Source organism: Centrocercus urophasianus, unplaced genomic scaffold (genome assembly GCF_019232065.1).
Source record: "Centrocercus urophasianus isolate 14NV4802_14NV808 unplaced genomic scaffold, USGS_Curo_1.0 seq_22, whole genome shotgun sequence".
In the NCBI taxonomy this organism is placed as follows: domain Eukaryota; kingdom Metazoa; phylum Chordata; class Aves; order Galliformes; family Phasianidae; genus Centrocercus; species Centrocercus urophasianus.
The window spans coordinates 8,920,602-8,948,577 of NW_024884778.1; the positions used below are offsets into that span (position 1 = coordinate 8,920,602).

At 42.6% G+C, this 27,976-nt stretch overlaps 2 long non-coding RNA genes across 5 annotated transcripts in view; one reads left to right on the plus strand and one right to left on the minus strand.

The window, feature by feature from the left end:
* The window catches only part of LOC122162896, a 99,858-nt gene that overhangs the window by 14,773 nt on the left and 57,109 nt on the right, over positions 1–27,976 (minus strand). The window contains exon 2 of the long non-coding RNA XR_006169729.1: positions 2,721–2,845. This is a non-coding gene — a long non-coding RNA (uncharacterized LOC122162896). The remainder of the gene's footprint in view (positions 1–2,720; positions 2,846–27,976) is intronic.
* Positions 41–27,889, plus strand: LOC122162897. Of its 4 annotated transcripts, none has more exons than XR_006169732.1 (5): positions 41–188; positions 565–651; positions 14,857–14,987; positions 23,631–23,797; positions 26,092–27,889. It is a non-coding gene; the product is annotated as an uncharacterized LOC122162897 (long non-coding RNA). The 4 variants fall into 4 exon arrangements; XR_006169730.1 differs by lacking the exon at positions 26,092–27,889 and adding an exon at positions 24,485–24,808; XR_006169733.1 differs by lacking the exons at positions 14,857–14,987; positions 23,631–23,797; positions 26,092–27,889 and adding an exon at positions 5,887–6,826.

Consider the following 27,976-nt stretch of genomic DNA (forward strand, 5'->3'; position numbering starts at 1 on the left):
TGTAAACATACGTACAAATTTCACTTTCTGATTTCTGGAAACCAAAAGTGAGGTGCTTCTCAGTAAACTTTTTGCGCTGCAGAAATTGATGTTCATGCAAATGATCCTCCTAATCTATGCTAAACATTAAAAAATGCACTACTCAGCCACAGCCTGCCTTTGTAAAGCTGGGATGTGCTGCCACGAAGGTATGAAATTTCATACATTTTATCATTTTTGATGACATCATCAACAACAAAAAATATTTAGATCCAATAGTAATTGCACTCAGTTACAGTTTCTCTGAGAATTTCAGCACGCTCAGAGCATGGGGGAACTGACAGTCTTTATAGAAAGAATGCAATATAGATCCTGTTAATTGTTTGTGCTGAGAGTGGTATTTACAATTCATTTATTATATGAGAGTTACAGGGCTCTGGTACATTGTTAGTAAAGTGCTATTAATACTGTAGCTGCCTATGCTACAGACACTCTGCAAGATCTTGAAAAATCATGTTCAGATTGGATGGAAATGCTTTAAACACATTTTTGTGTGTTTTTTCTTCTTTTTTCTTCTTTGAACAGACTCCCCCTGGTATCAGATGAAACAATGCCAGCTACTCCAGCAGGACCAAGAAGAAAGCCTGAGCTGCAGCTGGAATTCAGAAATAGGTATTATGCAGCATCAAGAAATACTGTGCATTGTTAAGGAACTCTTTGAAGGAGTGCAGGACCGGAAGGCACTCTCCTGCCATTTTTCAATTCCCTGTTACTAAAGGCCACGTTCCAGAATACCTCTCAGAAACAGCTAGCAGGACTTAGTTGTCACCATTATATAGGATTAGAAACAAGGGAATAAGAATTCAGCAGAAACTACAACGCATTAGATACCACCTAGACCATTCCACAAATGGTCTCTGTGCTGACATTACTGTCCTTGGTTGGATCTGCCAGGAATCTGCCCAGTTCCATACAGGAATCTGTATGTGGCAGTGTATGTACGAACTAGGAAACACAACATAAGGGAAGAGCAAGGAAGAAGAGAGATGTTAAGATGATGCAAACTAACTGAAGCTTGAATACTTGTTGAAGCCCTATTCTGCTACAGATTAATTGCTGTAGTTAGCTGACTTGCTTCACTTCTCTGATAAATTTGAATATGTCCCACGTTATGTCAGTCCATTCGTTTCCAGGTGCATGTGTGCATCTGGCTGTCTCTAAGACATACATTAGGAAACTTAAAGGAAGGCACTTGATGGTATCAGTCAGATCAAATACCTGATGTTCCCTCTGCATCCCAGAATACTGTAAAAATTCAGAACATGGTTTTGAGCTGCGATGACTCAGAAATTTGCATCAGCTCATTAACTTGGAAGGTCCCAAGTTGTTTGATTCATTAACATATTTGTATATCACATTCACATACACAAATTCATATATAATGATATTAAAGGTCACAGTCACAGCTTCTTAGAAAACACTGCTACTACTGAAATATAAGAACTGTCTTTTGTCTACAGATAGAAAACTTATACTCCAAAGTTGCTTCATTAAGTGAATTCATCTGTTTCTACAGCTACATTCCCCAAAAGCCTGTAGCAAGAAAATCCTTTTTTTTTTTTTTTTCTCCTCCTCCCTCCCATCTTGTATTCTGGTATTTTTATCATGCCTAGCTTTCAAGTGGGAGCATTACATTTCACATAAAGGACTTTTTCTGAAGACTTAAAGATTTTGGATAGGCTGAAAACATATTTTGTCCAGGAAAAGTTCCTTTCAGTACACAGGAGCTCCATTGGGGTATAAATTAGCCCTTATGTTATGTTTCAACAGCTGGCATGTTAACCTGCAAACAATTTAAGGGTGGTATCACAGAAATGAGCTCTATAATCAGCAGTAATAGGAAGAATGAAGAATCTTTAGAAGAATATAAGAACCAAAAATTCCTGTCTGCTCTCTAGAAAACTTCCCTTGCAAAAAGGATGCCATGTATCTTGAGATGGTTATGGATAGCATCATGAAAACAATCTGACTACCAGAAATACATTGGAAATTAAATGTACATATGGAGATGAACTGGACGAGCTATAGGACTGGATTGCTAATGTACTAAAGCCAGCAACCACTGGAGTCAGTGTAAAGCTGAACATGAATGTCCTGTAACATGAACCTGGACCCCTTCTTTACATTTGTATGGTCACTAGTCACATAGTTAAAACTATGACAATTTTGAGCATCATGATGATATCTGTACTTTTTTTCCCCATAAGTTATTCTGAAAACTGGAAAAGGTATTTGAGGAAGTAGCTGGGAAACCAAAGTCATATGCTTTGATGTAAAGAAAAAAATCACCCTAGCTGGAATGATAGATTCTGAGCACAGCAGAAGGTATCATAAACCTCATATCTGTGCCTTTGACACGAAATACAGAAACATCTGATTTAGAATTCAGCATATTTCAATGGATTCCAAATAGCCTCAAGGGCAGCTCTGAAACTAAAGGTAATTATGAAAATAAAACCTCACAATTCTCAAACCAAAGGCTTAGTTTAAACTCTGAAGAGAAACTTGTAGGGACTGGTCCAGACTGGATCACCAGAACAGGAGATAAGGACTGGTTCTGCACCAATCTGGTCTTGTCTGAAGCATGCCTGTAACTTTATATGTGAATGATTGCTATGGCTTCACTAAAACTATTCCCGCACTTGAGAGATAAGCACACAAAAGTCTTAAACAAATCTTACCGACAAATTCAGACCAGAGCATCCTGCAAAATCAGGTTCTTTCAAGAGCAAAGTGTCCATGGCTCTTGACACGGAGGCCTGAAGTTTTGGCATCGCTCGTGTGACCAATTTGTTGCTGTTTAAAGCTGTACAGGATTCAAAACAGGTTCAGTCTTGGTACATGTTCATTTAATCACAAAGAGGCTCACAACATTTTTTTTCTCGCTAAAAACAAGCAGCAGAAAAGAGTTGCCTTGCTCAAGAATCCACCCCAGTAGTGTGCTTAAGGCTCAGGTCTGCCTGCCTTCCCTTGCTCTCAGGGTCTTCAGCACAACACCTCCTCTGGGCTTCCTCTAGCACCTGTGTCTGTGGGTCAGCACTAGTTCCTGCAGCAGTAACTGGAGCAGCAGGGCAACTTGTCCCCGCCTTGCCCTGTGGCCTTGTCCCTGCAGCACTGCCTGCCTCTGTGCTGCAACAGGCCTGGCCAGCTCCATCTTAGAGCACCCAGGCAACCCCTGCAGCGATCTCCTGGTCCATTAATACCACTCAACATAACGCTACTAAATAAATACCACACAACGTTATTGACTTTACCTCTGCATTGTTTCTAGCACATAGCCTCAGACAGGTATTGCACCACACAGCCCCGATGTTTGTTTTATGATGATGACCTGTGCTGGCTTACTAACCTCCAGGCCTAGTTCCCGTCCCTGACTTGAACTTGCATGATTGCTATACTCCCTCCTAATTGCCCCAAATCTATTGCTTTCATCCTCCGTGCCCTTGGGTAGCAAGTAGGGTGCTGTAGACAAAATTGTTCAAAATACCCATTTCACGGTGCCAACACCCCTCTTATCCTTACACTAATTTGGTATTATAAAAGCCCACATGACTTGCAGGTGCTCTGTTTATTTTGTGCAGCCCAGGGGAGAGTTCAGCAGGTTCCCACAAACCTTAGCAGCAAGGAGACTCGGCCTCCTGAGTCCTCAGCACAGGACGTGTGTCAGCAGCCTGATGTGACCATTTGAGTTGGAAGGGACCTTTAAGCCCATCTGGTCCAACTCCACCGCAATGAACAAGGATACCCACAGCTCCAACAGGTGCTCAGAGCTCATCCAGCCTGATGGAGTGCCTCACCACCCTTACTGTAAAAAGCTTTTTCCTTATAGTCAATCTGAGTCTCCCTTCTTTTAGTCTGAAGCCATTTCCCTTTGTCCTATTACAACAGGCCCTCTTGAAGAGTCTGTCTCCTCCTTTCTTGTAGCCCTCCTTTAGATACTGAAAGGTTCTGTGGGGTCTTTCTGAAAAATTTGCACTTTCAGCCCTTGGCTGGGCTGAAAATCTTTGCCACAAACAACAACTTACCACTTTGCTGGCAAAACGAATCACCAGTATTCAACGTTTAGAGACTTTTACTAAATATTGATAAAACTTTTTTTTTTTTTTTTTTTTTTTAAATAATGATGAGACAAAATTAAGAGTGTAAGCCATGCTGATTTTTTGGTCTGCTTATATTTTCCAATTTTTTCATTATAAACTAATCTGCAGAATTTCCCAGTAACAGTGGTTTTCTCTTAATGTAAGTAAATTCAGAACCTGACGTTGGTAGTTTTCAAAGCACCAGGAGAGTGAAGACAGCCATCTGGAGACTCAAAGATCTTGCCTTATTTCTGTGTATGCATCAGTTATACATACCTTACTCTGACCACACATTAATTCCACCAAAAATTATGCTAGTTTCCACATGATGGTATGCAGCTCAGCACCAAGGGCTTTGTCTTTCAAAGCTGTTGTGAGACTAATGTAACCTTCCAAGTTAGACTACAAAGCTGTCTTACAACCTTAATAAGCCTCCATCTCTTCCACTCAATCTTACTTTTCCTTTGCAGATCCTGTTTCCCACAGACCTGCCTCTCCTCCCCTTCTCTTTGTTCCACATCCTTCCCTCAAGAGCCTGCCTTGCTCTCATCTCCCTGATCTCAGGCTCTTTTCCAGAGATCTGCTTTTAGAAATACATCAGCACGTTACAAACAGGCTAGCCTTGCCAGCTTTAAAACTCCCTCCAGTTATTGCTTGCAAGGCAGGAGAATGGAAAAGAGATATTCTAGGGGAACCCCCTTGGCATGACCATTTATTTGTCTAGATCAGCAGTTTCCAAGATTTTCAGCCTGAAACCTCCTTTCTGGGCTTGTGACCTCTCTTCTTTCAGCACTCCTCAGGGGCACGACCCTAACTTTGGGAACTTCTTATCTGGATCAGTCAAAACTGACTCCTCAAGAATAATTTTCCAATTGGTACCATGTTTGTTTATGCTGCTGAGTGGCATGATTACACTGAAGTTCAGGTTCAAACTTGTCTCTTTGCTTGTTTTTAAGTCTAGAAAGAATTTCTGGGTGTCACTCACCCAGCAGAGAGTGAACTCTGCAACTTTTGACTGTTCTGGTTAGAGACAATTATAGCCCTGCTGACCTGGTGTGGCACTAACGCACTGGTCTGCAAAGTTCAGCAGTGCCTAGATAAAGCAAGGATTTGCTTCTCCACAAACTCTGCAAAGATCATTGTCTTCTGTACTTGCATGCCGTGATCATTCAGATATAACAGTCACTATACCCAAATCTTTCCTTATACAGTAACATGGTTTCATTTACTTCACCGAGCATCCTGACTGCCTCACACATGGTGTCATTAGATGAACTCTAGTGGCCTTTTTTCTTCACATCACTTTGCCTTTCTCTTTATAGTCATAGAGAATTTGTGGTTAGTGAAGAATTTAATATTGTGATTTCCAGCTCTGCTTGTCATCTACACTCGCTGGTAAAAGGGTGAGAAAAAACAAAAGCAAAGTAGGCAAGGATCTTTAAAACACTACCACAAATACAAAACTTTCTGAATGTTTGCAGTTCGGTTGTGCTACAGCTGGTCCTGCTCCCCAATTCCTTGGAGTTAAAACTATTGGAAATTGCTTCACCCAGTTGTTTCTCACTCTTCACATCATATCCATGCTCAGACTGTTTGTCTCTCTGTAGGGCTGCCTCTGCTTCCTCACTGCTGCATTCAAGGCCAGTCCTTTCAGCTTTACTATTCACAGAATCTCTCCCTCTTGGTAATCTTAGTCTAAGCCTAAAGCAGTTACCTGACTTTCTGTTTGACCCCTGTGCATTTGAATGTTATTGTTTTTCAATTTAAGCAGCCAAGACATATCTGCCTAGGCACACCAGGATGGAATTTGGGGAATGTGAAGTGGAAGCTAAGCAGTGCCGGCAGCACCTGGAAGCAGCCAGCCTTCATACCTGCCTTGGGAAGACACAGAGGAGAAATCTCATGCTCAAGGGGGACCAGTTAATATGTGTTTCTGAAGGGACCAGCCACCATCCATGCAGTAGAGGAATTAAATTACTGAAGACCAGAAGACAGAGAGAGAAAAACATTTGGGGTCTGTGGCTTACTGCCATTCAGACATATGCAAGTACATGAGGCAGTTCGGTACAACCCCTCTCTGCAAATATTCACTCTCCATATGAGGTTTAAGCATCTGACTTCAGTTGCTGCCAATAAAATATATTAGGCTGACAATGTTTCAGCATGAAAGGCAACCACTGAAGCCAACATCAGTGCTTCTCTTTCCCTCAAATATGAGGGCAAAGCCCCATAGCCTAATAGTGAAACTCAGCAAATGAAGAAAACCAAGTCATTCTTTGTTAGAATGAAACTTGTGAGAGCCAGGGCATAACAGCAGCACGGAGAAGTTCCTGTTGGAGCCTGCAGTGGTTTGCATAAGATGATCACCCCTCTTCTAGCATGCAGCACTTTCAGAGGGGTTGCTGATTCCTGCTGAATTGGAGCTGGTTTTCTATTTTTCCTGTTCTGTTGACACATTGCTTACAAGAGTTCACCAAGGTCAGGTTTGCCTTCTTCTGTGCTGTTAAAAAATGGAAAGCCAGTGGAAATGTTAAAGGGGTGAAGTTCAAGAAGCTGGCGTGGTTTCTGCTACAGAGCTGCTGTACAGCTTGGGAATTTTCTGCCAGACTCATTCAGTTTCATCCCAGAGTTTCAGAAAAACAGGTGATTTCAAGTTTCTGGGTGTTTTTAACTTTTATTTTAATTAAATAAATTCAGATTTGGTTCAATATATATCTTTTTTCCCAGAGAGGATGGAGCATCAGACAGATCCTGAATCTGCAGATATTAATCCTACCTCAGAGTCAGAAAACATCTACCTTTGTGAACACTGTTCTGTGGAAAGGAAGAACTGTACTTTTAATACGTCTCCCCTAGCTTAGAACAGAGGTTCTTCTCTTGAAGATGTCAAGACAATTTGGCTAACATTTGGGCTCTTCTTGTGGATCCAAAGAAACCAAACAGCACATGGAATTGTTAGAAAGTGGTGGATTCCACATCAAATACATTCAAGATTTTCTGTTCACTGAAAAGCCAAATAAACCTTGCACACAATAATAGCAACAGCAAAGCAAGGGAGAAAATTTAAAGCAAGCTCTACAGGCTCCTCTGCTTGCCCTCCCAAAGGAACGAGAGCTGAGCTGGCATTTCTTGGTAAAGTTCCCACTGCCAAGCACTGTGCATGGAGTGTCACTGAGGGACACATTCTGTTCAGCTGAATATAAGAAAGATAACCATCTGTGCTCATTTTACTCATTTCAGTTCTGAATCTGTGCCCATTAACCATATAATGGTTGGGGGAAAAACAGCTGGTGAGAGAATCTGGCAAAGTATCAAAGGGAATTCACTGAAAAGCTGTAATTCCAAAAAAAAAAAAAAAGGCTAACGAAGTTCAAGGGGCCTCCTCTATATGATCTTGTAACCACTAAATAAAGAAGGATCTAGACAAAATAGGATCCTTCAGTGAAAACTGATAAATCCCTGTAGTCATTGAAAGGCAGGGATGAACTCCTTGAAATGATAAGAAGGATGGAAAAGGAATAATTCACGTCAGTTTGTTATTTCTTGATGTTCAGTGGCACGTTTCTGCCTAAGCCAGCCCAGCTGGAAACAGAGACACATGGAAAACAAGTGCCACCTGACATCTACATGAGAGTAAGTCTTACTCCATCAATTATCAAAATAAGCTTAACTGTATTTTATAGTAGTAACTGATCAAACCTAAGACACCATGTCCTCAGTTTCAAAGATTGAAATGTTTTATCCATATCTAACAAATGACAACCCTGCAAACTCTCATGCTGAACTGAAAAAACTGTCATTTAACGTGCCGAAAGGCATGGTTGCCAAACCAGGGAACCTGAAACTAGAAGTGCACAGGAGGCTGATTCAGCAGGGCAGCCCAGGGATGCTGGGGTCAAGCAGCCAGGAAAAAGAGACCACAGGCCATGAGTATTTGAAGCTGCATCTGAACATGTTTACTTTCAGTGAAGCATTACCCATATTGGTTGCAAGCAAAAGAGGAACCTTGAGGAAAGCTGCGTTACTGCCGTATGACTCAGTACTCACTCACAAGGAAGGCACTTCTCTAAACTGAGTGTTATCACCAGATAGTCTTTCAGACTTTCTTCTTTTGTGGATGCTTTTTCACATAGCTTGCTATCCAGTGACTTGTAGTCACATGCTCATGCCACTGATCATTCCGTATTTCACAAATTCTCTGGGAATGTGCTCGGACTTGGCCAGATAAATAGAGCTGTGCCTGTCACTGAGGCTCCCTTCTCTGCCCGGCACAAACTGAAGATAGGGGGAGATGTTTCCACAGCCAGCACCAGAGCTGCTGCTAAGGATGAAAGGTGCTCACCTGTGAGCTTGAACTTGAAGGCTACTGCTAACAAGCAGAACGGCCAGAGTAAAGAGTCCATGGATTAAAACAAGTAAACAAGTAAAGACATTCACGAGGTTAGGGTGCAGAAGTGGAAGGGACTGCTGGGATTACTATTGAACTATTGCTTTGAGAAATACAGGGGGGGAAAAGAAAGAGGACAGGACAGTTTTAGAGAGACAAAGAGCACAAAGCAACTTTTGGACCCTTTCAGGTCCCTTCCTTCTGTCTGGCATGAAACAGAGTATCTTGCAGCAGCTCTGAAATGTGCTCTGATCCCCACAGCCAACGATGGGCCCAACCATGAGTGTTTCAGCCTGACCCATTGGCAGTGTTCCCCAAAGGAGCCTACAGAACGAGTTGTTTGTGCCTCTCCTGCCCCCTTTCTACAGACTCAGCTGTCAGGACATCAGATTAACCACAAGTAGGGATCAAGTCCTGCCCTAAGAGTGACTAAGAGGTTTGTTAGATAAACTGCCTGCTCAGGCTGGTAAAGGTGACTGGGAGGGCTGATGTCTTCTCTTTAAAAGGAGCGTGAGTCTTACAGAACAGATCATCATGAAGCATAGAATTATTAAGGTTGGAAAAGATCTCTAAGGTCATCTGGTCCAACCAACCATTCACCTACCTCCAATATTGCCCTCATTTCAGGTACGTCCAAGACCATCACAGACCTCAAGCAAATACTGCAAAAGCCACAATGAAGTCACTGATGTGAATGAGCTACTCTGTCAAATCCTGCAGCCCCTTGTCTTGACTATTACTCTTGCAATCAACACAGGCACCCAGAATTAGGTCTCAAAACTGCACTGAAAGTAAAGGGCACAAACGGGAGGTGCAAACAGCCCTTCTCCTCACTGTTAAAATGTGAGGCTGCAAGGGAGGGCAGTCAGTTCTAATGCATGACCAGGAGCTGTAAAATTCCTTGCAGAAACAAGAGACCTATTATGTTTATCACCAATTTGCTAAGTAAGGTTAATACTCTGGCATTGACCCTGCCTCACGTGCCCTTAGTAGCACTACCAAGCTTTGTCCCACTAAGATTTTACAGTAGAAGAGATAACACACAGTTGATAACCCATTATAAACAGGTACTTTTATTCTCCCCCCTTCACCTTCATGCCTTTGCAGCAGGGGAGATAAGGCTAGATGACCTATTTCCAGCACCTGTAACCAGCTTACGGCCTAGGAAACAGAGACCCATCAGCCACTGTGGTCAGATGAATAGCCTGTGTGAATATCAACATCATCATAAATCATTCCATTGCTGAAAGTCATTTTAGCTTCAGAAGGATCCTAACGGCAACCATTTCCAAATCCTTACATACATCCATTTACAGTAGCTGCACTATAGGATGAGATTGAACAACTTTCAGCTTGCATGATAGTCAGCTGTTCCTCATTTAGGAATGAATCCATTTGCCTTTGTATTAGGCCCAAATAATAGCTCCTGAAATTGATATGTAATCTCCAACTAAAACTAGGATTAAGCTAAGGCCACTGAATTCCTTTGTTCCTCAAAACACATTCAAACCCCCTGACCAGATTCTGATCTTGATGTGAATCTCAACTCCCTGAGTCAAGTCCAAAAGCCACAGCATTTAAGTGGCGTATCTCAGTGTAACCGACGTTCAGAATCAGTCCTTAATACTTGTGCACATGGTGCTGTGCAGAACGAGCCCCAGACTATTTATAGCTCACTCACTATATATACACCACAGCTTCCAAAAGCATATTTCATCTTTTGGGAGGACAATGCTTTCTGAACTGCAAGAAAAGGCAGTTTTGTCAAAAAAATCTGCTCAAATCCTTAACCTGGAAGAGCAGCCCCACGCTGCCAATCAGATAATAAGCTGAATTCTTACATCACACTTTGTTTGTAGCTCACTGTGTAGTTAATGGTTGCAGCTTATCTAACGGGAGAAATGTGAAACCAGACTTTTAGAACAATGGGAACATGCCTGTCACCAGCAGGCTGCCAATGAATCATGTCCCTGCAGTCAGGCTCTCCCAGAAGGTCATTTGCAAGAGAAATGCATCTCTGCCTGTAGCTGGCAAAATGCTGAAAAGTGTTTTTCAATTTTACATGAGCAAAGCAATTACCAGAACAATTTTACCTTGCAGTGTTTTTAAGCTCTGTTGATTGCAGTATTTGGTAATGAAGGTTCTGTGTCTGAGATTCTAAGAGTGTTCTTAACTTCACTTTGAATAGAAGAAAGCTAAAACCCAATCTTTGAGAAACCTTACGACAAAGGTGATGTGGGACTGTCCCTCAGATTTAAAACAAAGGGAAAAGAAAAAAAAAAGGAAAAAGAGGAAAAAAGGGAAAAGAAGAGGAGAGAAGGGGAAAAAAGGGGAAAGAAGGGAAAGAGGGGGAAAAAGGGAAGAAAAGGAAGAAAAAGGGGAAAAGGGGGAAAAAGAAGGGAAAATGGGGGGAAAGAAGAGGCTTTTTTTAAGCAGAGTAACATTCTTCCACAGCATTCAGAATGGAAACCCTGAAAACACTGAAAGACACCAAACTCTTTAAAAAGGAATCCCTAAGAAACAGACAGCAGCACCAACACTTGCCTACAGAGATATGCAGAAATAGGACAATGAATTACTTTCCCACCCCCCCACAATCAACTGTTACCTGTGCCAAATATGGAAGTTATTTTTTTGCTAATATATAATTACTTTAAAGTGACATTTTCGCTGCTCTGTCTGAAGCTTAAAGAGAAAATTCTCTTCTGCTGCGCTTGCAAAAGAACTTCTGATTTTCTGCAAGAGGGAAGAGAACAGATGATGGGGGGGGATCTATTCTTTTATGAAGAATGTCATTGGCACAAACAGCTGGCAGTCGGTGGCACATTATTTGCATGTGCAGTTGCTCATGTTTTTTAACTGATAAGAAAGCGATAGCTCATTTGCAATGCAGGTGAGGAACGCGAGTGGCTCCACAGCGCCGCTGGCTCCTGGGCCACGTTCCTTATCATATCAGAAACATCTGTCAGGGTGCAAATGAACTCATTATAAAAGCACATCAAATGCGCAGTTTCAGAATGAGACAGCAGACTGCAAAGAAAGCAGAAGCACACACTCCCCCTGTTAAAGCTCAGATGGTTTGGCCCATTTTCCTTTTTTTTTTATTTTTCTTTTTTTTTTTTTTTAACCATTTGGGAGGAGGAGAGAAAAAGAGAGAAACCTTGGAAATGTCACAATTATAAATTATCCCTTCTCTGGGAGCCAAATGTGTCTGAGAACGGGCTTGCTGGTGAGGGACTGATGGTTCACGAGCAGAGCATGCAGACGTTCTGCAAAATGAGCATCATGTCACTGCATGCAGAGCCCTGTGCTCCTGTGGGCTGCAGCCAGAGCTGGGCACAGTGCTGAGCTCTGTGGTCAGAGGATCTGAGCTGAGAAAAGAGTGATAGGCTGTGGGAGAAAGGTTGCATGGGAGGGAGACAGTGTGGGGGTCAGCAGCAGCAGTGCATTTGTGGGCTGGGCACACAGATGGAAATTAAGTCATTCTAAGGGGAGGTGATTATGAGCTGATGGGGGCTTCAGCTTTCAGAGGAGGCAAGGTGCATCCTTCATCCACGCTGAAGAGGAAGACATGGTAGGTTGAAAGCAGTTCATGTGCCCACAGTGCATCCCTGCTGCAGTGCTGCACGTGGCTTACATCTCCAATGCAATGATTTGTAATGTGGGCCATGGTTGCCACTGCTGTTGTTCTTCGGGGCTGGGTCCAAGACCCCTGTGAATACGAGGATATTTTTGTGCTCCTCATTAACGGGGACCAGGACAGCTCAAGGTGACCTCAAAATCCCTGATGCCCAGAAGAGGCCTAGAAATACTTCTGCAGCTCCAGAAGCAGGTGGCCAGATTGAGACCATGATCTGTATCACACTGAGGGACCGCTCAATGATCTGTGCTTGGGCTTTTATTAAAAAAGAAAAAAGAAAAATGTTTGTGTCTTTTCCTCTTGCAGAGAATGACCTCTCATGCTGATGCAGAGGAGAAAACTACAGCCAGACTGGATGGGAATGTTACTTCTTTAGCCCCATCCCTGGAGGTGCCCAAGGCCAGGTTAGATGGGGCCCTGGGCAGTCTGAGCTGGTGGGGGCATCCAGCCCACAGCAGGGGGTTGGAGCTCCGTGGTCTTTAACATCCCGGCCAACCTAAGCCCTCCAATAATTCTATGATTCTTCAGTCCATGCCCAGCAGCCAGGCACACGGTGCTGCCTCTGTTCCACTCAAGACTCTCCAGTGAACCCACCAGGCTACTGCTGCGCTCATGGGCGACATGCACACCTTCATTTTCTTCCCAAAGAGCACAAAAACCAGACGTACAACTTAAAAAAAAAATAGTGGAAAGTACCTATTTTAACTTTGCTTCTAATCGCAAAAGATATACTCTTAAATATGCATACATCAGCAGAAGCGTTGGGTAAGGGCTCCCAATTTAAAACAAACAGAGATATGCACTTTGAGCCCTCATATGAAATGGCAGTAAAAGCCCAACCCAATTATTATTTTCCTTGATTTTCAGCCAGATGAGGCACAAGACAAATAAGTCATCAAGGACAAATAAAAGGAGGTTCATTCATTGCATTCAGGGCTGGAATCTTTAATGGCCACCGAATGAACTAAGATAACTAAGTAACCATTGTAAATATTAATCTTTAAAGGAAAACAATACTCCCAACAACAGGAAGCCTGATAAGACATTGGATGTTGCCATCAGTGTTATGGAGTCTCTCTAATTTCCTTAGTTTTTTCTTATGCCTGTAGAGGGATCAGGAAGGGGAACATATGGTATCTCTCAAAGGAAGTAAATTAACATTATTAATAGCTAATGTGGGAGAGGTGAAACAGCGATTGTTCGTGGTCGTTGTTATTGTGCTTTTGTTTGGTGGTGGTGCAGAGCCTGCCTGCTAGTGAGCTTAGGCGCTCAAGCCAAATTCAAAATCTTGTATTTATAAACAGAGATCTGATAAGAGTTGCCTAAGCATCCACGATGCTTTGCCAGCGCACGCACATCGAGCTGATCTGAGGGGATTGCCTTGAGGGTTGTCTCGGGTTTGTGAGCTAACGCACAGCAAGGGGCAGCGAGTGCTTGTGGCATGGTCCTGGTCCACAGCAACTCCTCGTGTGGACGGACCCTCGTGTCCCTGCACGATCATCCAGTTTGAATTTCTGAGGAGGAGAAGGTGCTCTCTGTCAGCTGTGAAGCAGTTGGTGTGGACCGCTGGGGAGTGGGCTCTCGCAGGTCCCAGTCACTGATATGGGATGGTGCAGTGGCACCGTGCGTAAAGAGGGAAATTATTTGGGGGAAAACAGTGATAAAGGATGAATTTGAACTGGTGACCCAGCAGGGTATCTCGGAACCCTGTGCCCCTTGCAATTTCCCTGCACTAAGAAGAGAAGAATGTACCTTTCTTAAGCCTTCTGCTTCCGTCTCCCTCACCAAGGCTTACCAGATGGTGTTTATTTACTCTAGCACTGGTGCTTCCAGAACACATCCTAAGGTGTGGCTACTCCAGCCCCAGCTCTGTTTATCCCAGAACACATGAATGCAGAACAGTGCAATCCTTGCTTCCTCAAGAAATCCTATGCTCCCTGCTTTCTTCCCAAATTAAAGCCATGGGTAACTCCCAGGTGGCATGGCACAGATGGACGTGATGACACCTTTCATGCAGAAACAATCTGCAAAATAATTTGGCATGGAGAACTTGATTAAAATTACCCTGTGAGCTTGGTAGGTAGAAGCAAGCTTTGGTAAAATTGTTCAGTCAACTCCTTAAGAGGAAAACAGTGGATTTGGGTATAATTACTGGATTTTAATAAAAACTGAATAGCTCAATAAGACCACCTCATGCTTCAGTGCACACAACAATTGCTTTAGGAAGACAAAGAAATTCCCCTTGCCCTTGAAAGCTTGTACTTCAATTGCTGGTCGACGGCTGGATTTTGATTTCCAGGTCTGAAAGGACAGCTTGAATACCTTAAGCCAGTTAAACTTCAGTTAAACTTTATTTCCTCACAGAGCAGTGGCACCTGTTTTCCTACCATACAATTCCATGTGAAAATCAGAGTTCACAGAGAATCTTAAGTTTGTGTCAAAGCTGGTCTAAAATACCTCTGCCTGGTTGAAGATGTGATATTTTATTTCTTGGTAAACTCATTATGTTGTCCAAAAGATCACAAAAACTGATAGAGCTGTGCATTGCTTGCTGGCCCTGTAAGGTCATAAGATGGGGAGAATTGTGTGCTGAAGGGCTGGTTTGTAACACTGCAAAGTTTTCCCCACTGCCGATTTTAGGCCCCTTTATTATTTCTTCAATATTTCAAGTTACGTAAACTCATAATAAAATGTCTTTTGTGGCTCTGCAGACCGGGATTCTGCTTGCAGAAGACAGGGCTGGATTCTGGACATGCTTTCATGATGGCTTAGGAGAGGACATTTCTAAAACAACCACAGCTACGTGAGAAGACAGATGTTTGTTGGGTGGATCTACTGTCAGGTAAGACTCTACCTCCAGGAAATTGAATGTGTCAAGCCATACTCCTTAGTGACTGAAATACCTTCTCAGAAAGGTAACAAATCTGCTTATCTCTGTAATCTTTACAATCAGTACGATGACATCACTGTGATGATTGCAACTGACATTCACTTCTGGCTGTCCCCACCTTCCATCCACTTTGGCCCTTAAGTGGGTGTTTCGTAGTGCCAGATGTAAACAGCCCTACTCTAAAACCACCTCAACCTGAAAAAGAAAGGCAAGATACAGTGTGCTTATCAGGAATTGCAACACCAAGTCCAAAAGTTTAGATCTCAGAGATAGGTAAGGCCCTGTCTTACCCTGGTATCAGTGGAGTCCTGAGAACACAAGTCTGTGGCAGCTGAAGAACATCAGAGGTGTGGGCCATGTAAAGGACACACTTACATGGTTAATGACCCCACAAAGCTATTGCTTTCTTCTCATCTATTTTCTGCCCTTATCACATAATTAATCACTATGTACAAGCTTTGAGGACAGATCAAGTTGCCTGGGGGTAGCTGCGATTGCTCACTTGTTACTTGGACTCTCCACTCGCAGGGTGAGTATGGGGAAACATGGCACTCCTTCTTCCTCCTCACCCACCCCTGGACCTTGAGCCGGGCGCAAGGAACTGGCCTTCATCCCCTGTGGCACAAGAGAGCGAAGGGCAGACCTGGTCCCTGCCTTGCGCTTGACCGGAGCGAGACATCAGGTGATAGCATTGGGTTATTTGTGGCAAAGCTCAGCGCTTGGTTACTAATCTCAGCACGGAGTGGAAAGCAGAAGAGGGATTTTGACCTCAAGGCCCATCTGAGCTGCTGTGGGCACACACTGCCTCCCGGGGCTGCCCAAGGGAACTCCTCCCTGCACCCCATCCAGCACCACAGCCTCAGGCACGCCTGGAGCTTCCACAGAACAATTTCTAGGGCAAATATTGAGGATAATTAAGGATAATCTCTGCATTACATGTCTTACAAAGAAGGTCAGGTACTCTTTCCTTGTCAGATGTGATGAAGTTAGGCAGCTCCCATTAATAGCAAGTACTTGTTTCTCTGAACTAATAATAATAAAAAAAGCCTTGTCTAGTTCCTAAAGGCTTCCTAGATTTAATCTTCTCAAAACTCAGACAAGATCATTACAGCGAGTTCTGCCTCTGAAGAGCCATAACAGTGAACTACCTTCCCAGCACCAATCTCCTGCTGGTGTATGATTTCCTTACTGTACCCCCACTAGCAAATACAGAGAGGTTCTATAATATTTATGTTCTGAGCTTACACACTAACATCCTTTCAAATAATTTGGCAGGCCAGGGTAGATTAGATACAGTCACATGAAAGCAAAGGAGGAATCTGCCCCAGCAACTACAGCTATTTTTCTTGTGGTCTGCTGATTTCATAATACTTGGTCATAAGATGTTTTTGATATTCACTTATAATCATGACCGAGTTCTTCCTAAACAGCCTTTGGGCAGTAGATGTTTGCATCGTGGAGGCGTTGGTGCAAACCAATTCCTGCTCTTGCAAGATCCCACTGCCCCCACCCGCAGGGCTGGGAAGGGTGCAGTGTGGTTCCTGATCCCTTCTAGAAGCCTATGGATGAGGCTGAAGACAGGGAGGAGGTCTGGTAAAACAGCATGTTCCAGGTTCTCTTTCACAATCCTCTTGCACCTAATGCCTGACTTCCAAGAACTCTGAGCATTGTCAGTTCCCACCCGCAGAAAGGAGGGATGGCTCCTCAGAACATCTGCCTTTTCCAATCAAATGCAGAAGTTGAAGCACCAGCAGCCAGAGGATGCTGGGCAGTAGTCAAGCCAAGACTGTGCTCAGGTAGAAATGGCTGATTCAGAACGTTAGAAAAACATACATGACAGCAAGTACACTGAGAGCACCTTAACGGTCATTGCAGTGCCCCCAGCCCAGCAATTCTCTTAATGGTGCCTTCATGTCTCTCTCCTTCTCACATCTAGGTGCATTGCTACAGTACCAGAGCCACTTCAGCATCATTTTTAATATATCAGCCCGACAGTGTTTTAATTAAGCTTAAGTGATGCAGAGCCAGCATCTGATCCTCAAGGCTGCATGCAGCAGCTGAGCTTAACAAATAACCATGGAAATTATGAAAAGGTAACTCTGCAATTCTGTGTACTCACTAACATTAAATGAGTGCAGGCTATTTTTACCTCTGCACTATTTTGTGTTCTTGTGATCTTTTGAAAGCTCGAAAACAAGAATCTCCTGAAATATCCTGTCTGCACTACATCAAAGGATAGGCAAGGGAAAAACCCTTGCAGTGTGAGGCCAGACAGTGTAAGGCTGCAGGAAACTTCTCCCTAAAGCAGGTTACCCTCTTCCCGAGACTATCTCAGGCAGTCTGGTCCTAGTTCTGTTACTGTGTGCCTCCAGTTAGCCCCAGATAACTTTATAAGTGAATGAACCAATACAAGCACAAGGGTCTGGCCACTGAAATAAAAGGGCAACTGATCTGGCATGGCATCTGCCAAGCTCCCCAAACACCTCACATTCTGGTACAGACAGAACAGATTAGAAATGGCATCCAGCCCCAAACTCCTCACACTACCCTTCAGGTTTGTGGGTTTTGTTTCAGTGGGCAGAGGGCTCCCTGGAACTGGAGGTGACCTCTGAATGATCCATGAAATAACACAGCAGGCTGATGTAGCTCTGTTTACAATGCATTCTAAATTCAGGATATAAAAGGCTCTTAAGACAGAAAGCAAAAGAGTAGGGTTAATTTATAGCTGAATCACATTGTCACTCAAGTGCCTCTGACTTGAGTTAGTCCAACTGTTTGGCCAGTAATAATTTCTTCAAGACAAACCGCAGTACATATACAGACCTTTCAACTCCTAGACCTTAAATAATTACATATAAAAAGAAAGTTGTCATCATACTGCTTTTCAGATTGGAAAACAGAGGCTTGAGAATATTATCAGGTAGCTTGTCAAAATCCCACGGCAGTAAAGCCCAGAATCACATCCCCAGCTCTGTTCTCTAGCTAATGCCCAACTGTTTGCATAATTTTCTGTCTGGCTCTGCTGAAATCCTTTGTTGTGACAAGAATCTAAATGCCTGATATCACTTTTGGCCTATAAACTATGAGAGCACCTTAGTAAGATGTAAAAGTATAATAAATGCTTCTCAGTGAAAAGTTTTCTCAGGCAAAATGGAAAAAATTCTAGTCTGAAACTGTAAAGATAGGCTTTGCTTATTCAACCAGAGGAAAAAAAACACTTTAACATAAATGTGCGTTCAGGTGTGTTATGTACAAGGCAGAATCAGTCTTAGTGCAATGTGAATACTCCTTCAGCACCAACATATTTGAAATTTTGGGTTGGAGCCCTGCTTATTCGTCTGTAACAAAAAAGTCAGACTGATTTGTTATTGCATCCTGAGCCCAGCTTAACTGCGTTAACCATCAGAACAGGGTCACGCTGTGTTAAGTTTGTGCTCTCACATCCCTTAGTAACTTGAGTCATCTTAGCTGTCACCGCACTGACATTTATGGTCTTCTGCTATCACTCTTTTGTTTATGTTCAGAGTTCATTCATTGCCTTTTTCCATTAGAGCTCCGTAACACATCCTCTGCCCTACTGCCTCGTGCTACTTTCTACTTACTTGAACCATCAAAAGTTTCTATCTGTCACCAAAGAAGATGTAGTTTCCATAGAAACTGAAGAACAGGCTAAGTTAACGAGGCATGAAATGAAGGCAGTGTCCTCAAGCTCACCCATTTTGAAAATCTAGGTCAGCAATGTTTGCTTAAAACATTCCGCTCTTCTAAAACCATGTGCACTTCACTGTTAAGGGTATAACAAAAGGAGAGGCCATAGAGTACACCCAATTTAGCATGTTTAATATAATACCATATGTCTGTATGAATAAACCATTCTTACAACTCCTCCAGCATGTTTCCCCTGTTGCGTTTCCTTCAGTAACCAGCAGGGATTTATTTTCACCAGCCAGTTACATATCATTACCAAATGTTTACTCTGGCCATTGCAAACTGCCTTTCAGGTAGAACTTGAGTAAGCTGTATGACATCACCGAGGTCAGGAGGTATTAGCTGTGTCACCCATTAGAGGATCTACAGGAACAAAAGGACTGCACACATGAAAGTCAAACTCAGTCTCAACATGAACAGCACAGACAGAAGGCAAGAAACGAAACCAATGCTAAACCTTTGCTGGGTTTGCTCACAGTCGATGCTGACGGAACTCAGCCACCAAGGACAAGTGGCAGACTCTGATCTGTTGAGACATAATGGATTGTGCTACAGTAAATTAATTAACTGTATTCGGTAGGTTTCCTTAGTGACAATCACATTCCTTCTCAGGAGTAGAAACAGTCATACCAAGTGTCAGTGCTAAAACATGCTGTCAAGTACATAACGTTATAGAAGACTGCCTGAGAAAACTGCTGCAGAAGGAAATAACCCCGATGATTTGCTAGTTATTTCCTCTGCTAATTGGAAGCAGATGTAATCAGTTGCAGTGAAATACCTTCCAAGATGCAACCATTTCACTACAAAAGAAAAATACCTCAATTTTCAGGCATGTCTTATTCAAATCTCTGCTATCTATAATTCGAGCTGACTGAGAACATTCAGCATTTTAGACAGCTGATCAATGACCTGTTCCTTCTAAAAGGTGAGGTCCCACAGAAACAGCTGCTTTGCTCTGGATGCCCACAGTTGATGCTGATGGGATTTCAGCTGTTGATGACAAGCAAGAAACAGAGGTTAAGAAAATACCTATAACCTTATGACTTCCTGAGAAAGAAATGCACACATGATGATAGCTTACAAAAACCAGTATTCTGTCCTAGTAAAACTTACTGCAGTCTATACAACGTTCACTGTGTTATTAAATACTAATTCTGAAGAAAATTGAGCATTTTTTCTAACCAATCTCCCTTTCCTGACTAAACCCTTACATAACGTGTTGATTTAAGAGCGACATGGAACCAGGACAGTTTGAACAACTTCTTTGAAGCAGAACAGCAGTCCTCAGAAATACTTTGGTGTAATCCAATTACACTAATTAAAATAATTACTTCCACTTAGCTGGTTACTGAACTGCTTGCTTGGCACGTCTAGAGTCAGCACATACAAAGGTCAGGTGCAGCCTCTCCAAAAATCTGGGGAGGAGTGTTGAAGGATGCAAGTCTCTAGGTGTTGGTAGTGGTTTGATTTTGCCTGAGAATGCAAGCTAATAACAGGCAGGTGGAAAGCCTTCAGCTTGTTTCATCTTGTCTGCATGCATCACACTTCCCTCTTGCTGCAGTTGTGCTGCAGACTGAATTCTCAGCCTAGCAAGCTTCCTCCAATGCTAAGTTAGGAAATGAGATGTGCAGAAACCTTACAATTTCTCTCCAAGAATGGGAACTGGAGTGCTGGTTGTAGAATAAGTTGTAGATAAGTAGACAGTTTGCCCTCTAAATTTGCAACTGAAGCATTTGCTACTCATGCAAATTCATTCTACTCATCTTCTGCAGAATCTCTGGAGGGAAAAACAACCCACTTTAGAAGAAAAACAAAAGAGACTGTTAAAACTTCCATTCCATATTTTCAGTCTAAGCCTAAAGTAAAGTTTCCTTCAATTCACTCTGTGTTGCCAGTCTTGTCTCCATCACTTTGCAATTTTACTATGTGCCGATTTGCTGCCAAACCCTTCCCTCATCACAGCCACAGAATAAAAAAAAAATCCATTGCTTCCCTCACTTGAACCTCTAACAAGCCACAGGCTTCAACTACAGCTTTCTGTGAAGGAGCATAGAACACACTCCTTGGTCATTCCCACCAGGCAACCACGCAGAACAGCTTTCTGTTCTTTCCTTGCCTCTGTGATATCACCTCTAATATTACCTTGAATAATGCCTCTTTAACTGACTACTTCCACAGGCCTCTAGGACCCTCATTCCTCCACCCCACACAAAGGATTAAGCCAGTTCTCTCCCTTTGCTAATCCTGAACCATAGGGTTAGTGTCTGCTGCTGCCAAAGCAAATGGAAACAAAAACAGAGCTCCAACAAAAAGCAAGAGCGACTTTGGTATAATGGATGGTGGCTATAAAAACAGGTGCATTGGGGTTTTCTTGTGTGACTTCATATTCTCACTATTCTTGCTTATATTTAAAGGGCAAGGCCATGATCTGCATCCTTAGAAATATGTCCCTGTGGCCCCTATTTTTATATTCTGCTGACATTGGACTGTTTGTGCTGCACTTGAGATAATACTTCCTGTAGACATCAGGAGGCACGTGAGGTTATCTGTTAGGTTATGTGCTTTCATTCACGAAATAGATGCTCAAAACTACTAAGTGAAAACAGATGAGCTCGAATTAGCTACTGTTTTAACTCCTGAGTGAAGTTTAAATTAAAAACATTGCACAGAAAAACAACAATAAAGACAGCCAAGTCTTATTATGATAATGATAGAGAAAACAAATACACGTGTTCAGCAGATCGATAGTTCTATTGATCTGTCTGTGAAGAACGCAAGTAATGGAACATGTAACAGGCACACAGAAGGTACAAACGACACCTGCTGTTTTGCTGAACATAAAAATGTGCTCTTGTAAACTACTGATTGTCACAGAATTTGATCACAGCATAGATCTCTTAGCACTGGCAGTAGCCTGGCCAGGCCCCAAAGGACTAAAACACAAAAAACAAATCCCAGTGAAGAATCTTCCAGCCTCTACCTCTTCTATCAGTCCCGTTCAGATGCTTTTCAGTGCATCTGTGTATGTTGCTCCAGAACCTGAGAGCTACCTTTAATCAAGGCTTGTGTTTAAATGACAAACTGTATTCCATCACTCAGATGTCCTACTTCCATCCCAGGAACGCAGCTAGATTCTAGTTTGCATTATCCCAGGGAGACTGAGAGATGCTAATCCATTCTTGGATTACATCTTGGCTGGACTCCTCACACTTTGCTGACAGCTTTAACAGGCAGGACCATGAATTTATTGCAGCTTAATCCAAATTTATCTGCAAAAAATGCCACCTGAGACTAAACATTCATGTATCATTTTGCCCGGCTTTAGATCCCATCAACACTCTCCCCAGGAAAGCAGTGCATTGATGCTAACAATTTCTCTGTTAATGCTTATTGCTGCTCATTTGTCTGATCCTCTGCACGGGCATACATTGCTCCAGGCTCATCCTTTCACTCTGCTCCTAGTGGACCAATTTAATGATCTGAATGAGAGTAAAGAGCACGCTAATTAAATTCAGAGATGTTTAATCTAAATCAGGAGGTGCTGTGAACATCAGGGAGGACAGGGAGAGCACAAGGAGAGCACAATTCAAAAGGAGTTCATAAACCCAGGGACTGAGTGGAGGAGAGAAAAGAGTATATAAAAATCTGTGAGGGTGCAAACAAATGTTTGGGAGAAGGGGAAGAACATGAAAGATATTTTTATAGCAGAATCATTGCAAACCACTGATGTTAAACAGTCTGTAGAGAGAAAATTAGATAAAAGTTGGAACTAGAATACTGTATTAAGGAAAGCAGAACTTAAAGAAACTAAAAGTTTGTTACAGAGGCAGACACACCTCCACTTTCAGTTTTTCTTCCAGGATGTCACAGACCAGAAATACAGCCAAAGGGTAAAAAGAAACTCAAAGGTTCAAGGATTTATAAGGAAAGACATAAAGGACTAAATGTGAATGGCATGGGCAGATGGACAGGAGGAGGAGTAGAAAGGCTGGCAAGAGTTTGCTAAGCAAAGCTGCTATGAAAGAAGAATTTGCAAAATTTAATAAGTGGAGTCAAGCTCTGGGAGTTTAAAAAGAAAGGAAAAAAAGAAGTAAGAAATACCGTTGTTGTCCAGCAAGAAAATGGCGTAGTATAGAAATATGCTGGTCTGAAATATACTCCCCAAGAAAGAAACACTGGTGGCTGATGTATGTCAGGAATAGGCTTAAGAGCCATAGAAACATCACTGCATATTCTTCATTATCATTTCTGTAGGTGATGATTTGAATCAGACAGTACTTTTTCAGTTCCTTCACTTCATTCAGTAAGGCAAGTGTTGACTGGGGGGAGATACCAGGCTGAAATCCCGATCCAGCTCAACTCAGTTCAAGAAGGTTAATCGGAAGAAGCATTTAACTTTGTACAAAGAAAAAAATATAAGGACTGGTAAAAATCTTTATGTGGTGGGTTACAAATCAATTGTGATCAATACCAGGGAGCAAATTCACCCTTCGACACTGCATCATACAGCATATGAGGAAATAAAAGCCCTGTTGAAAACCCTTCTCAGCAGGTCTCTTCAATGACTCAGTTTCACTGACATTATCAACATAGTTATTTCACAAACTACCAGAAATACCACACTCTTACAAGGAACAATAACAACTATAGCATATCAGTTAATACATATGGAAAAGCAAACACGTTTAGGCACACAAGCCCTTCTACCCCTCTGAAGCAGAAGCCCCTAACCTAGGCTAGGAAGGTTGCTTGAGCTTTATAGCTGTGCTCAGAAATGCACCTTTTGGAGAGGTGAGCTCCCATCTTCCTTTGTTCCATTTTTCCGTGCATGGCAATTTTCTGCTTGTTTCAGGGCCTAAACTACATTGCACACTTCCTTCTGCACAGGCTTCCCTTCCTCCACCTTTAAAAAGACAAATCTCCATGAAGAACAGAGCTGAAGCACTGTCATTCCTGTCCAGCTGCTGAAGATAGGAGAAGCCAAACAGAAGGTTGCTGTATTAGGATGCGTAGAGTGGAGAGGAAAACCAGAATCCTTTCTCAGGTCATGCGAGGTAAGTAGGAAGGAACTGGCTCACAATATTTAATTTGCTGCCTGTCCACGAACACCTTGCAAATATTAACTAATCCTCACAAAAATCTTGTGAGATACATTAATATAAACCATTTAGATGTATTTCAGCAAACAGTGAGTGTGCCCAGTGCCTGCCTGGGTGCTTTGGCAGTGCCTCAGGAGCTGATGTTCTGTCAGACATCTTCTGATGCTCTCCCATCCAACTGGCTTTCATGTCAGCAGAACACAAATCAACATCATGTTGAAGGTTCAAGACAAACAGGGATTTAGGATTTCGTGGAAATCCATGCTGGGATTATGGGAGGAGTGTGGTTTTCCAGGGTTGGGATGGCATCAGCTCAGTTTTGGAACTTTTGGGGTTGGTCCAGGTGTGACTCAGTAAAATTTGAGTGTGTGGCACACAGACAGCAAAGAAATTCTCTGTTTTGAGAATTCTCACCCCTCGGACTGGCAGGCTAAGAGGTGTTTTCCCATGAGAGGCACATCCTTGTACCTAACCCAGGAATTTAACACAGCTCTTCAATAACTAAGGTTAGACTCTCAAGTTCTGTCTCCTCAGCTTTATTTAACATAACTTTAACTTCATTTAGCTCATTTCTACAAAACGTCTTCCACTCATTTACACTGGTGAGCACAGAAAGATGACTTTTTTCCTCCTTTTTGGTAGAACAGGATTTCACTGGCAAGAAGAACCAGGTTGTCCATCAACATAAGGGCATATTTCAGCTTCCTCTCACATGCTTAGATGTAAAAGAAATGGAAGCATTTGCATCACACTCCTGTTGAGAGGAAGACACAGGTTTCATTCCTCCTTTTCATTCCCACTCCATTGGAACTGGCATGAACACAGACGACGAGCAGTGACCCATTCCGTTAAGATTTAAATTTAGCAAGGAACTGGAAAAACTCTGGGAGCTTTACCTCTAACCTCTGCTTCAGAGAAAAATATGCATAATTCCTGTCTTACTGCTAAATTTGAGTTAATTTCAAAAGCCAGGCCAATAAAAGAACTGTCCAACGCAAACCTTGTCTGTCCCAGACGCATGTATCTGCTTACAGTATCCTTTGTTAGTTAAACAAAACAGAATCATTGTTGCTAAGAAGTTAATATTGTTTAAGATTCACTGGCTAACGCACAGAACACTCTCCTGAGTTTCCCCAAACACATTCCTTTTTTATTCTCTATTTTAAGTTTCTTCCCCCTCTTTTTTCCTTTCCTTCTGCCTTGGCTGAGGCTGAAGATTTCTCTGGGTGATTTTGCTCTTGAGGTGATGTGAACTGCGAGGGAGGCAAACATTTCAGTTGATATAGAAAAGAATGTTTAGATGAAAGCAGAGAATTAAACTGAAGAGTGGAATCTGACTAAAGCAATTCCCCAGGTATTGAACAGGAGCTCCGTGCTCCATTCATAGCAGCTCACCTTTCTCTTGATTATTTCCCTAACCTGCCTTTTAAACCTGCGTTGCCAGTGCCCTTACCTCCTGTGTCCAAACACTAAGTCACTGTGGAAGGAAAACCAATTATAATGTTTCAGTGTCCCTGCAAAAATTAATGAAATGCTTTCTGTAGTGTATTACGTTTAATTATTTGATGACCTTTCCTAGTGCTGGGGTAGCGCATGCCACAAACATCCACAATGAAATGAAAATAGAAACACTTAATTACCAGTGCAATCAGCCGAGATATCAGGTGCCAGAACACATCCCTGGCAGCATGGCATCACAGTATAAGTGCATCTGGTGATATCAAGGCTGTGCTTTGTATTGATCTGTTGAAACCATCCCATCCTCTGCGTTCATTTCCATGCCCTGCAGCATTAATGCCTACCACTGAACATTGGCTTTTGTTAGGATAATTGCACCCACCCCATAAGCGTCTGCCAACTGAACCCTGCCCACCAAGGCGCTGTCACTTTACCTGTGACGCTGCATACCAGAAGCCCAGGGCCAACTGGTGTGGGAGCCACCAAAGCCCTGCAGGATGCTGGGCTGCAGCCATCGGTGTGGGGTAGATGAGGTCACGGTGAGCTCCGTGCCATGCCTGGCCAACCTGGGCACCTCCACGTGAGGCTGCAGTCTGCAGCACAGGCAGGCACAGATATGCTGAAGGTATGTAGGTGAGGCATGCTTAAACAAACAAAAAACATCTTCCTGCTTTGGCTGCCACCACAAAGACAACGTTGATGAGGTTTACTTTTTGCAGCATGTGCTCTCCTGTCAGAGGTAAACATCTCACTGGCTCTTCACTGACTTGACTACCAATAATATTTCCCAGAGAATTCCAGAAGCTGCAGCAAAGCAATCAGTGAGCACGCATCACTGCAGGAAGAAAGCTGCTGGTGATTCATCCTGGCTGGATGGGGATCTGTGGCTTCGGAGCATGAGGAATTCATCTGCTGTGTGGTTCTGCTCACTCGGAAGTTGCACGTGGCTATGATATATAGCACAGAACCGATTGTGAGGCTTCTACATGATCCTGACATTTTTCAAGTGTATCAGCACTGAAAAAAAGTCTCAATTCAAGTGTGAATTTAAGAGCTAGGTGAAAGAACATGTCCCTTTTCGCACCAAGGAAGATCAGTCAATAAAAACAGATTAAACGAAACATTAAGTGGAGCAATTCCAAGCACAAGAAAAACGATGCCAAGATCAAAAAGAGTATCTCATTTCAGAAATACCTCCCTTCCTCTCCACAGTTAGATGCAATCGCAGAGCAGAACATAACTAAAAGGATTCCGAGCATCCATCAAAGAGAACAGCACCCCAGATCAGAGCTGGGAAAGGACTGTTCCCTTCCTCCAAAACATTTCATTATCTGCATTCCTGATTGATTAGGAGATCCCTTTTTAGAGAGGATGGAGGACATCCAACAGGCACGTGTGCCTCCAGGTGCCTCCTGCACAGACCTTTCCGTGCACATCTATTCTAGGTTCACAACACCCACCGTAAATCTTCCCCTTCTTCCACCTCAGCTTGTATAAGCTGCTACCTACCAACTCTTTTAGATTATGCATAGCAACATGATGGAGAAAACAGAAACAGAGAGTTTGGGGATGATTTCCCTCCTTCCACTCTTTGTTTGGTTTTCTGGAACTACTTCATCCCAAACATTTGTAAATAGTGCCTGGAGTTACATTCCGAGTTCCAGCAGTAAACACTAAACTAGCTAATACATATAGACAGATCCCTGCTCTTCCAGTGTATCCAGGCAACTCTGCAACACAAAGTTAAAGCACAGCTATTTGTTCAAAAAGTGTTTTCACAGCTATTTCCTCTTCCCCCCCTTGACTTTTTCCACTAGGCGCTACTTGTATTTATCATCTGGAGGTTCGGTTCCCTTCTTCCCTTTTGAAATCCATGCAGCAGCTCATTTTAAGAGCGGCAAGGCACAGACATGTGCTTTGCAATGAACTTTGATTTAAGGCACGAAGAAGGAAGGAAAAAGAGTAAAAATTCCACAAGAGCATCTGAACATTACTCCTCTCAAACATACTTGCAACTCTGGAAACAAAATCATTTCCAAATGCTAATACCATAGGAAGACAGAAGTATTTACACAGATACTAAAGCAAGCAGGAAAGGCAGCTTGTTGTATCCCACCTAAGAGTAGGTGAAGTTTCTATAATAAAAGAAGTTCCCTCAGAGAACATAGGTTAGGTTGAACTGTTGTTTTTCCAAAGGAAAACATCAATTTTTATTGAATTTTCCTATTGAGAAAGCTTTGGAGCAAAGCCAGCATCTCAAAATGAAGTGTTTTACATTTCAAAATGTCAATTCAAAATGAAAATAGTTACTTTGATATATTGAGTTTATTTTCATAGAAAATGGTGGCGTTTTATGTTGATACCACAATCTACTGTAGGGAACCTGCTTCAGAAGGGGGGTTGGACTAGATGACGTCCAGAGGTCCCTTCCAATCCCTATAACACTGTCATACTTATTTGAAAAATCTCTTTGGAATATCGTTTTTCTGTTATATAGTTCAAAATTTCACCTTTTTGCTTCCTACTCTGATTTCAAACATATTCCTACCATTAAAGCTTTCTGCTGTAGTAAAAAGTCTATTTGTTGAATGTTCCCTGCACTAAGTGCTATTCTCTTTTCAATGAGTGCTCTACAGCACGTAGCTGAAGTGTTTCTTTTAATCTGAATAGTACTGA